The sequence below is a fragment of the Budorcas taxicolor genome, chromosome 20 (assembly GCF_023091745.1).
Source record: "Budorcas taxicolor isolate Tak-1 chromosome 20, Takin1.1, whole genome shotgun sequence".
Taxonomy (NCBI): domain Eukaryota; kingdom Metazoa; phylum Chordata; class Mammalia; order Artiodactyla; family Bovidae; genus Budorcas; species Budorcas taxicolor.
Genome location: NC_068929.1, coordinates 13755999 through 13766477, shown reverse-complemented (window position 1 = coordinate 13766477; position 10479 = coordinate 13755999). Strand labels below are relative to the sequence as shown.

The 10479-nt window shown below is 41.8% G+C and overlaps 1 pseudogene; it reads right to left on the bottom strand.

The window, feature by feature from the left end:
* Positions 1–5269: 5269 nt before the first annotated feature.
* LOC128066274 (FGGY carbohydrate kinase domain-containing protein-like) lies at positions 5270–9581 on the bottom strand (annotated as a pseudogene).
* Between the last annotated feature and the right edge of the window lie 898 nt (positions 9582–10479).

Here is a 10479-nt window from a genome sequence, read left to right as displayed (position 1 = left end):
GATGGGCACAATATAGGACAGAAATCCTAACAGAAGATATTAAGAGGTGCCAAGAAATCACAGAAGAACTGTACAAAAAAGGTCTTCATGACCCAGATAATCACGATGATATGATTACTCACCTAGAGCCAGACATCCTGGAATTCGAAGTCAAGTGAGCCTTCAGAAGCATCACTGCAAACAAAGCTAGTGGAGGTGATGCAATTCCAGTTGAACTATTTTAAATCCTAAAAGATGATGCTGTGAAAGTGCTGCACTCAATATGGCAGCACATTTGGAAAACTCAGCAGTGGCCACAGGACTGGAAAAGGTCAGTTTTCATTCCAATCTCAAAGAAAGGCAATGCCAAAGAATCCTCAAACTACTGCACTATTGCACTCATCTCACACGCTAGCAAAGTAATGCTCAAAATTCTCCAAGCTAGTCTTCAACAGTATGTTAACTGAGAACTTGCAGATGTTCAAGCTGGATTTAGAAAAGGCAAAGGAACCACAGATCAAATTGCCAACATCTGTTTGATCATAGAAAAAGCAAGAGAATTCCAGAAAAACATTACTTCTGCTTCATTGACTACGCCAAAGCCTTTGACTGTGTGGATCACAATAAACTGGAAAATTCTTCAAGAGATGGGAATACCAGACCACCTGACCTGCCTCCTGAGAAATCTGTATACAGGTCAAGAAGCAACAGTTAGAACTGGACATGGAACAACAGACTGGTTCCAATTGGAAAAGGAGTACGTCAAGGCTGTATATTGTCACCCTGCTTATTTAACTTATAAGTAGAGTACATAATGAGAAACACAGGGCTGGAGGGAGCACAAACTGGAAGCAAGATTGCCGGGAGAAATATCAATAACCTCAGATATGCAGATGACACCACCCTTATGGCAGAAAGAGAAGATCTAAAGAGCCTCTTGATGAAAGTGAAAGAGGAGAGTGAAAAAGCTGGCTTAAAACTCAGCATTCAAAAAACAAAAGATCATGGCATCCGGTCCCATCACTCCACGGCAATAGATGGGGAAACAGTGGAAAGAGTGACAGACTTTATATTCGTGGGCTTCAAAATCACTGCAGATGGTGACTGCAGCCATGAAATTAAGAGGCTTGCTCTTTGGAAGAAAAGCTATGGCCAACCTAGACAGCGTATTAAAAAGCAGAGACATTACTTTGCTGACAAAGGCCCATATAGTTAAAGCTGTTGTTTTCCCAGTAGTCATGTATGGATGTGAGTTGGACCATAAAGAAAGTTGAACGTTGAAGATTGATTTGATGCTTTTGAACTGTGGTTTTGGAAAAGACTCTTGAGAGTCCCTTGGACTGCAAGGGGATCAAACCAGTCCATCCTAAAGGAAATCAGTCCTGAATGTTCATTGGAACGGCTGATGCTGAAGCTGAAGCTCCAATACTTTGGCCACCTGATGCAAAGAACTGATTCATTTGAAAAGACCCTGATGCTGGGAAAGATTGGAGGCAGGAGGAGAAGGGGACAACAGAGAATAAGATGGTTGGATGACATCACTGACTCAATGAACATGAGTTTGAGCAAGCTCCCGGAGTTGGTGATGGACAAGGAAGCCTGGCGTGATGCAGTCTATGGGGTTGCAAAGAGTTGGACATGCCTGAGCGACTGAACTGAACTGAACTGAAGTCAGTGTTATGGCATTGCAGCCAATTCTGTAAAGTCGGGTAGGCTTGGTGCACTTCAGTTTGGACTCCAGCCAGCTCAGGAAGCTGGGCCAAGACTGAAGCAGTGCAGAGGTGGAGGCAGGCAGCACCTTGGAAAGAAGGAAGTGGCCTGGAGAGTCTGAGGAAGCATTCCTTCCAACACTCCTACATAACATCAGACCTAAAGTTAACTTGTACCTTTGCCCTCCCCATAGATAATATATTTAACCTCATTTACCTCCTTCCTTCTTTATATGTTATTACCATTGTATATTTCTTTTGGTGTTTCACTAGACATTTATATTTGTTTTACCCAGTTAGTGTTTATTATGATTTTATCACATATTTACCACTTTCTTGGCTCTTGATTTATTCTTATATCTTAGATCTGTTGAGGATCATTTTACTTCTACCAAAAGTATACCCTTCAGAATATACTAGTGTTCAGGATATATAATATGCTACCTGGTATGTAAGGAAGAAAGAAAAAAAAGAATATATATTTGTATTTGAAAGAAGCAGCAGTGGAAAGCAATAGAGGAAGTCAGTGAAACCAAAAGTTAGTCCAGCCAGTTGACAAATATTTCAGTAAGATGACCAAGAGAAAAAGAGGACTCAAATTACCGAAATCAAGAGTGAAAGAGGAAACATCACTTTGGACCTCACAGAAATAAAGATCACAGGGGAATACTATAGACAGCTGGGGGCAAGAGTGAGTGTTAATAAGTATGGAGTTTGTTTTTGGACTGATGGAAATGTTCTAAGATTGATTATGGTGATGATTGTTCAACTCTGTGAATGTACTAAAAACCAGTGAATTAAACACTTTGAATAGGTTAAGTTGTATGATATGTGAAGTGTATGTCACGAAAGCTGTTTGTTTTTTTTAAATGAGGGAATTTGGGGGCCTCCCTGGTGGTGTAATGGTTAAGAATCAGTCTTGGAACATAAGGGACACCTGTTCAATCCCTGGTCCAGGAAGATCCCACATGCCTTGGAGCAGCTGAACCCATGCACCACAGCTACTGAGCCTGCACTCCGGAGCCCAGGAGCCGCAGCTACTGCAGCCCACAGGCCTGGAGCCTGTGCTCCTCAACGAGAGGAGTCACCACAGAGAGAAGCCTGCACCCACCAACTAGAGAAAGCCTGTGCACAGCAGCCAAGACCCACGACAGCCAAAAATAAATAAATCTTTTAAAAAAAAAATAAAGGAATTCCCTGGCTGCCCAGTGGTTAGGACTCTGTGCTTCCAGTGCAGCAGGCACAGGTTGGGGAACTAAGATCTCACAAGCTACACCATGCAGCCAAAAAAAAAAGTTTAAAAATGAAACACTGAAAGAATACATAGGAAACTGTAGAACAATGGATGAGAGTAAGAATTATTTTAAAATATTTTTATATAGTTTAGTATTCAAAAATAGTAAAATTTATGGAATCCTGGAAAGTTGTGGTGAGACAAATGAAAGTAGAGTAACTAATGTTAGTTATTAGTTAAGGACCTGAAAGCAATCATGTTCATCAAATAAAGCTGTGGGTATGGAGCTGGAGGTTGAAGATGGACTGTAGTAAAATTGCTTTTCCATTTATTTGGGTCATAGTGTAAACAATACATTCCAACTATATGTAGCAGTATGTGCACTGTTTCTATTTTGTTGTGACCGTGTTTGCCCTAGAGTAACTACAACGTGAAGATGGCAGTACTGTGTGGAGGCTGAAGAAGATAAGTAACTAGATTAAAAGCATGCTAAGTCTTGTATTTGAGGAGCACAAGTTGACCCACTGTATATCTGAGTACATGTCACAATTGAAACACTAACTTATGTTGACACAGTGAGAGAAAAACAGGGATTTGAATCCACCTACAATGCAGGAGACCCTAGTTCAATTCCTGGATCAGGAAGATCCACTGGAGAAGGGATAGGCTACCTACTCCAGCGTTCTTGGGCTTCCCTTGTGGCTCAGCTGGTAAAGAATCCGCCTGCAATGCAGGAGACCTGGGTTCGATCCCTAGGTTGGGAAGATCCCCTGGAGGAGGGCATGGCAACCCACTCCAGTATTCTGGCCTGGAGAATTCCATGGACTGTATAGTCCGTGGGGTCATAAAGAGTCAGACAGGACTGAGCGACTTTCACTTTCACTGTTGCTCAGAATGGCAGTAGGAAAGAGGAACTGTAAACATTTTGTAAGATTTCTCAATTACTTTGTGAAATTCCTCGTTTGTGGTCCTCTCTGTGTTCAGCTGTCTGTATCTCTAACGATCAGCACGCTTATAACATGAAATGCCTTCATGAATGGTAAAGAGAAAGGGTGGTACCACCAGCCCTTGGGAAGTGGGGCAGTAGAATTCCCCTGTCTGTACTGGGTGAGAGTTTAGGAGAAAGGGCAAGAACTGAGTCCCTAGGTCCTATAGTAAGGAAGAAAAGAGCATAGGAGATTGTCATGCTTCTGAGAAATAGCCTCAGAGTGTCCTGATACCCCTTTGGGTCCAGTTCTGTAAGAATAGGAGAGTCATTGTTTTCCTTCCATGTGTTCCAATTCGGTTCTACGGAGACCTGTTCCACGGTGGGCTGGGGACATAGACGTTGTCCTTATGGGATATAAATTCTTGATTTCACCTGACTAAATTGTTACTTGAGTCACACCTCAGGCCAGGGCACAGGAAGTAATGCACAATTTGTTCATTTATCCATTCGTCCACTCAGCAAACCTTGTACATCTGCTGTTTGTCTGATCTGATGAGACCCTAGGTGTCTGGATATAGATACCAGGCAGAGGAAACAAACCTGACCTTGCGGCCCTGTGACCCTCCCAGCCTAAGAGGCAGACCTGTACAGAGGTCCATGTGACAGTGCTGATGCTTTGCCAAGTGCGTGGGAATGCAGAAGAGAGGCTGTGAAATGGGCTCTGGTGCAAATTCAAATGCCCTAGGGGACCAGGCAGGTTATGCAAGTACTTGAAAAGGAGCCAGGTTAATGCAAAGTGGTAAGCCCCTGAAAAGTACTGGTTCCATCCGCAGGAGACAGCCTCTGGATGGAGCAGGAGGAGAGAGATGTAGTCTTCTCAGTACACCCTTTTCTACCTTTTGAATTTTATACATGGGCATCTGTTACCTAGTCTAGAAGAAAACAGTTTTTTCAAAGGTGGTAACTATTACTCAGCTCCAACCCATTTTTTATTTCTGAAAATGTAGTTTCCCTCAGACTGTATATTTTAATATTTCTGAAAATCTAGACTTTTAAGTGAATTCCCCAAGTTTAAAATGTTGACATCTAATTTTTTAAACCACATAAATGTTAATTTTTAGAACATCATCACAACCTTAAGAGTAGGTGATGATTTCTTAGGACACAAAAAGCATCTATCTTAAAAGGAGAAATTAAAGTCAGACTTCATCAAAATTTAAAACATCTGCTTTGGAATACGCCATTAAGAAAGCAAAAAGAGTTCATAGATGGGGAGAACATGTTTGCAGTGCAGACATATAACAGAAGACTCGTGTCTAAAATATATATAAACAATTCTTGCAGTTCAATAATAAAAGGTAAATGACCAATTTATCTTGTTTTTACTGTTTTTTCTGACTGCACACATCCCAGGTTTTTTTAAATTGAAAGACAGTACAGAATCATGAAATGATGTCTAAGGGTCCTCAGTATATGCTGCAATGACCAAGGTCCCCATGCAATGACATGAAATCTGGCATTAGCCCCTGCAGGCTTTGTTAGACCTCCTTTCTTGATTGTCGCATACAGTTTCTGGTGTTCAACCAGCTTCAGGCATATTTGATATTTCTTGTCATGATATCTTCTATCCTCTCATCTGAAAAGCACAGCTTTCCCAACTTGGCTCATTCTTTGCCATGGCCTCCTGTACAGAAGTGAAACACCCTGAGGCACAAGCTCTCACACTAGCAGCACCCACAAGGACAGATTCCACCTCTTGTGACAGGACCACAGGCCTGCCAGTAATGTCTGTATACATTTGCACAGACAAGGGATTCTTGCTCAGGCCCCCACACAAGTAGAGAGTGCTAACAGGGTACCCAGCTGCCTGCCTGGCTTCTGTACTGATGCACACCTTGAAAGCAGGTAGAGAATGGCAAGATCGTCAAGGTCCAGAGGCCTTAAAAAAAGAAATATATGAATAGCCAATTAAGTCATTAAATTAAAGCCACAATGAGATACATGCCTGTGCCCTAAAATGGCGAAATGATACTGCTCTCTAGGTGTGTATGCATGTTTTGGTTAAAAAAAGGCATTGAAAATAGTATTACTTTAAAACTTAAAACATTTCAATCCAGAGGCCATGTCCTTTAGTGTCAGATCTGCTGAAGGAGACTGGTTGCTGTGGAAATCTCACCAAACATGTAAATCATCAGTGAGGAACCCCACAAGCTAAGCCTTCTTACTCAGACCCAGGTGACTGCTTAATAGCATATATACTTGGCATCTGCAAAGTTGGCATGACCCTGTCCCATGTGGTCTATCAGTTTTCCACCAATACTGACCACTTTTATTCAGCCAAGACCCGGGGACCATGGCTAAAAGCAAGTGCCCAGATGCTTTAGTAGAAAAATTCAGTTTTGTGCCTATCCCCACGTGACAAGATGTTCCACAGATTACAGCCAGCCTTGACGTTACTGGCTTTCCCTCGCAGGTGTGGCTGTGCACAACTCACATCTCTAGTCACTCCCTGGGGACAGAGATGCTGGTGGCAGCTACTTTGGTGAGCTCATTCTACCATGAGTACAGCAGTACTGTCAAGCACCACCCCAGAATCCTTCTACTAAACAACCCAACTTAAAAATGGAGAACAACTTCCCTGGTGGTACAGTGGATGAGAATCCGTCTGCCAATGGAGGAGACTCAGGTTCAATCCCTGGTCCAGGAAGATCCCACATGCCACTGAGCAACTAAGCTCTGTGCCACAACTCCTGAAGCCTGTGCACCTAGAGCCCATGCTCCGCAATGAGAGAAACCAGTTCTTAAGCCACAATTAAGAAGCCCGCATTCTCTACAATTAGAAAAAGCCCACAAGCAGCAAGGAAGACCCGATGCAACCAAAAAGTAATTCAGAAATGGGCAAGAGATTTGATCACCTTTCCAAAGGAAATATATGAATAGGCAATTAAGTCATTAAGTTAAAGCCACAAGGAGATACATACCTATGCCCTAAAATGGCTAAATGATACTGCTCTCTAGATGTGTTTGCATGTTTTGGTTTAAAAAAGGCATTGAAAATACTATTATTTTAAAACTCAAAATGTCAGATTCTCTTTTCAGATTGTGTAGTGAACATTTGTGTCTGTTTTTTGGCTACCCACATTTTCTTTCTTCGGAGATTTTTTTCCCCTTTCTGCTATATAGAGGTGGTATGTATATCTTTTTCCAGTTAAGACTGTGCAGACGTTTTTCCTGTCAACAGGGGTAAAAGAAAAGCTCTTTCAACTGAGAAAGGGTATCTACTGCTGCTGCTGCTGCTAAGTCACTTCAGTTGTGTCCGATTCTGTGCGACCCCATAGACGGCAGCCCACCAGGCTCCCCCGTCCCTGGGATTCTCCAGGCAAGAACACGAGTGGGTTGCCAGTTTCTTCTCCAATGCATGAAAATGAAATGTGAAAGTGAAATCGCTCAGTTGTGTCCGACTCCTAGCGACCGCATGGACTGCAGCCTACCAGGCTCCTCTGTCCATGGGATTTTCCAGGCAAGAGTACTGGAGTGGGGTGCCATTGCCTTCTCCCGGGTATCTACTAGATATTGTCAAACTTTAGAATTCCTGCCGAAGTCAAGAATAAGATATCTATTATTGCTGTTATTAAGCAACATTGTATTAAAGGATATACTTGATTCAAAAAGAAAACAAAATGATGCTAAAGACAAAACTATCATAATATTCAGATATTATAAATATCTACTTAGAAAATTCAAAAATATTTACAATCAGATGTTAAAAGTAGACCAGGAATCCTATATATCATCAATAAACATTTAGAAAATAGAATAGTAAAAATTCAATTCATAAGGGTAACAAAATCTACAAGGTGCTAAAATAAATGTAGTGTGCATTGGTGTATATAATATTATAGGTGAGAAGTAGGTTGATGGGGCAAAATTTTATCAGCAGAAGGGTCAGCAATGTAGAGTTCCCCCTGACCTTTGAACTTCCTGTAGAAAGAATTGTTGGTCCCTAAGCAGCTGGATGTACCAGGGAAAGTGTCCCAAAAACACAGTGTCATTGTAATGTTATATGTGTTAATACAAAAGTTAGGAGGAGTCAACTATTTAACAACGATTGCTTCTAGGCTGAGTAGATGGCCTGTGGAAGCAGGGCTTGGCCAGAAGAGTTCACGTGCCAATGAGGCTGGTAACAGTTTGCCTCTAACTCAGCAGCTGGCTGAACTACCAAAATGAAGAGGGACACCTGTTTTTGCCTTTTCTTAATACGTAGGCTTTATGGCACAGTGGTTAAAAGTGTAAACTTCATTGCCAGACTGATTAATCAGAACCCCTATATGCCTGAGTTTCCTCATCTGTAAAATGGAGATAATAAAAATAGCTACTTCATTTGGACTGTTAAAGGGATTAAATGGACATATCTATGGTGCTTAGAACTGTGCCTGGCAAGTAGTAGGCGCTAAACCAATTTTAGTTATTATGCATAATATTATTAAAATGATTTTTGAAACTATAAAGCCAGAAAAATCAAGAAAGCAGGAGGGGACCATCAGCACACAGAATATTTTAACAAATCTTTGGAAGATGGAAACTCAAATAGAATAGTAGTAACCAGTGAAGCAGACTAACAGAGCCCACAGCCTGAATATACGTGTAACACCTGGGAGGCTGTGTACCTTGTACAGAACCCTGGAGCAGCAGGTGGCCCAAATGCCAGCTAAGAAGGTGGGCAGGAACGCCAAGGGACTAACTGAACAATCTCTGAGATTGTTTCAGCTGCGTCTACCCCACCATCAGACTGTTTACTATGCAGATGTTGTCACTAAGGAAAAACATTAATGGATTCTTCTCTTCTAAAAAAAAAAAAAAAAGGAATAAACTGACTTAGAGGAGTTAGTGTGGGTCCTGCTGCTGCTGCTGCTGCTAAGTCGCTTAAGTTGTGTCCGATTTTGTGCGACCCCATAGACAGCAGCCCACCAGGCTCCGCCATCCCTGGGATTCTCCAGGCAAGAACAAGTGGAGTGGGTTGCCATTTCCTTGGGCATCCCCAAAGAATCCTTCAAGAATTGGTCTTTTTATGTTCCTCAGATGAGTTTTCAGCTGCTGTCTCTGACTTTACAACTGACTTGAAATCATTTTCTGAGGGGTTTCTCTGAAGTTGAGGGCTTCTCCTAGGCAAGTCTTAGCTCCCTAATCTTCCTCCGTAAAGTTCAGATCGCACTCACGCGGCTTTTAATCAGACTCTTTAACCAGAATTTTGATCAGTCAGCTTTGCAATCGCCTAACTTTCAAACATGAATTGAAAACCATTGCTCTGTACACATTGGAGGAAAGCTGGTAATGTGAAAAATCTCAAAGGTAAATAGTGATTAGCCTTGGAGGAAACAAATCATTCAGGAGACAGATGAACACTATTTGGATTAGTACTGATAAAGATAATTTGTACATCAGACCCACAAAATGGGGACGACCTCAGTGACCTGGCCCAAGTCACAAATCTAAATCCAGGTCAGCCAGCACTTACAGGAAACGCCTGGCAACGAAACCTAGTATATATACGCCAATCACAATCACCCCAACTCAGCTTTACCTAGTTTGCGTGAGTCTAGAAAACAGGACATGCTACCCTTCAATGAATCCCTGACCTCCTGGCCACTCCTGCCTCTTCCCTATAAAACCTGCCTTTACTCTCCCCGACCCGACCCCAACCCCCGCTCTCCCCTTTGGAGCAGCGCTCCATTGCCGTGAGACACTGTGCTCCTCCAGTCCACGGACTGTTTTCCCTTCACTACAGAGCAACAAACTCGTGGTTTTAGCTTTGTCATTTGACAGTATTGCAGCAGAGATTTTAAAAAATTACGTTGGCTAAGAAAATTAGATCTCGTGAAAGAGGCAACAAAAAAGAGCTGTGGGAAATTGAAAGTATAATTGCTGAATTTAGAATTACTATTGGAAAGTTGGAAGATACTGAAGAGGAAGTCTCCCAGAAAGTACAGCCATAGGACGGAAAAAATATATGAGCCAAAAAAAAAGAACTCTGGTGATAAATTCCCATCTGAATAATGGGAATACCAGAAAGAGTGAAAATAGAATAGTAGGCAGTAGGAAATTACCAAAGAAATTATAGAAGATAATTTCCCAGGACTGATGGGAGGTCCACACGTTCAGCTTGAAACAAGTCCACTGGGTTCAGTAAATGTACAAAGATCCACACCAAGACACAATAACTTTGAGATTTTATAACCCACGGATAAAAGAGAAAACCCTAAAAAGATACAGGAAAGATGGAAACTAACACCAAAGAAATAAAGACATGTATGTACTAGCAGCAGAAACATTAATCAGTCTTAAATTATTTAGAATAAAATACTTCTGTTGTGGGACTTGGTTTTGTGAGGACTTTGGAGTCCTGGCTAACCCTGATGACTCAGTACTCTAGAGAAGTTACTGGTGATTTCTCAGGAAATTGCAACTTGTTCTGGGTGTTAGTTCCTCAAATTGTTCTCGCTGCTTCCCATTAAAAGGACGAAGAGAATAGCTGTATTTACTCTCTACATTCTCCTTCCATTCAGCTGGGACTCTGGATTAACTTCGAGGTAAGTAAATCACCACCTCTGGCAAAAGTACTTTTCCACTTA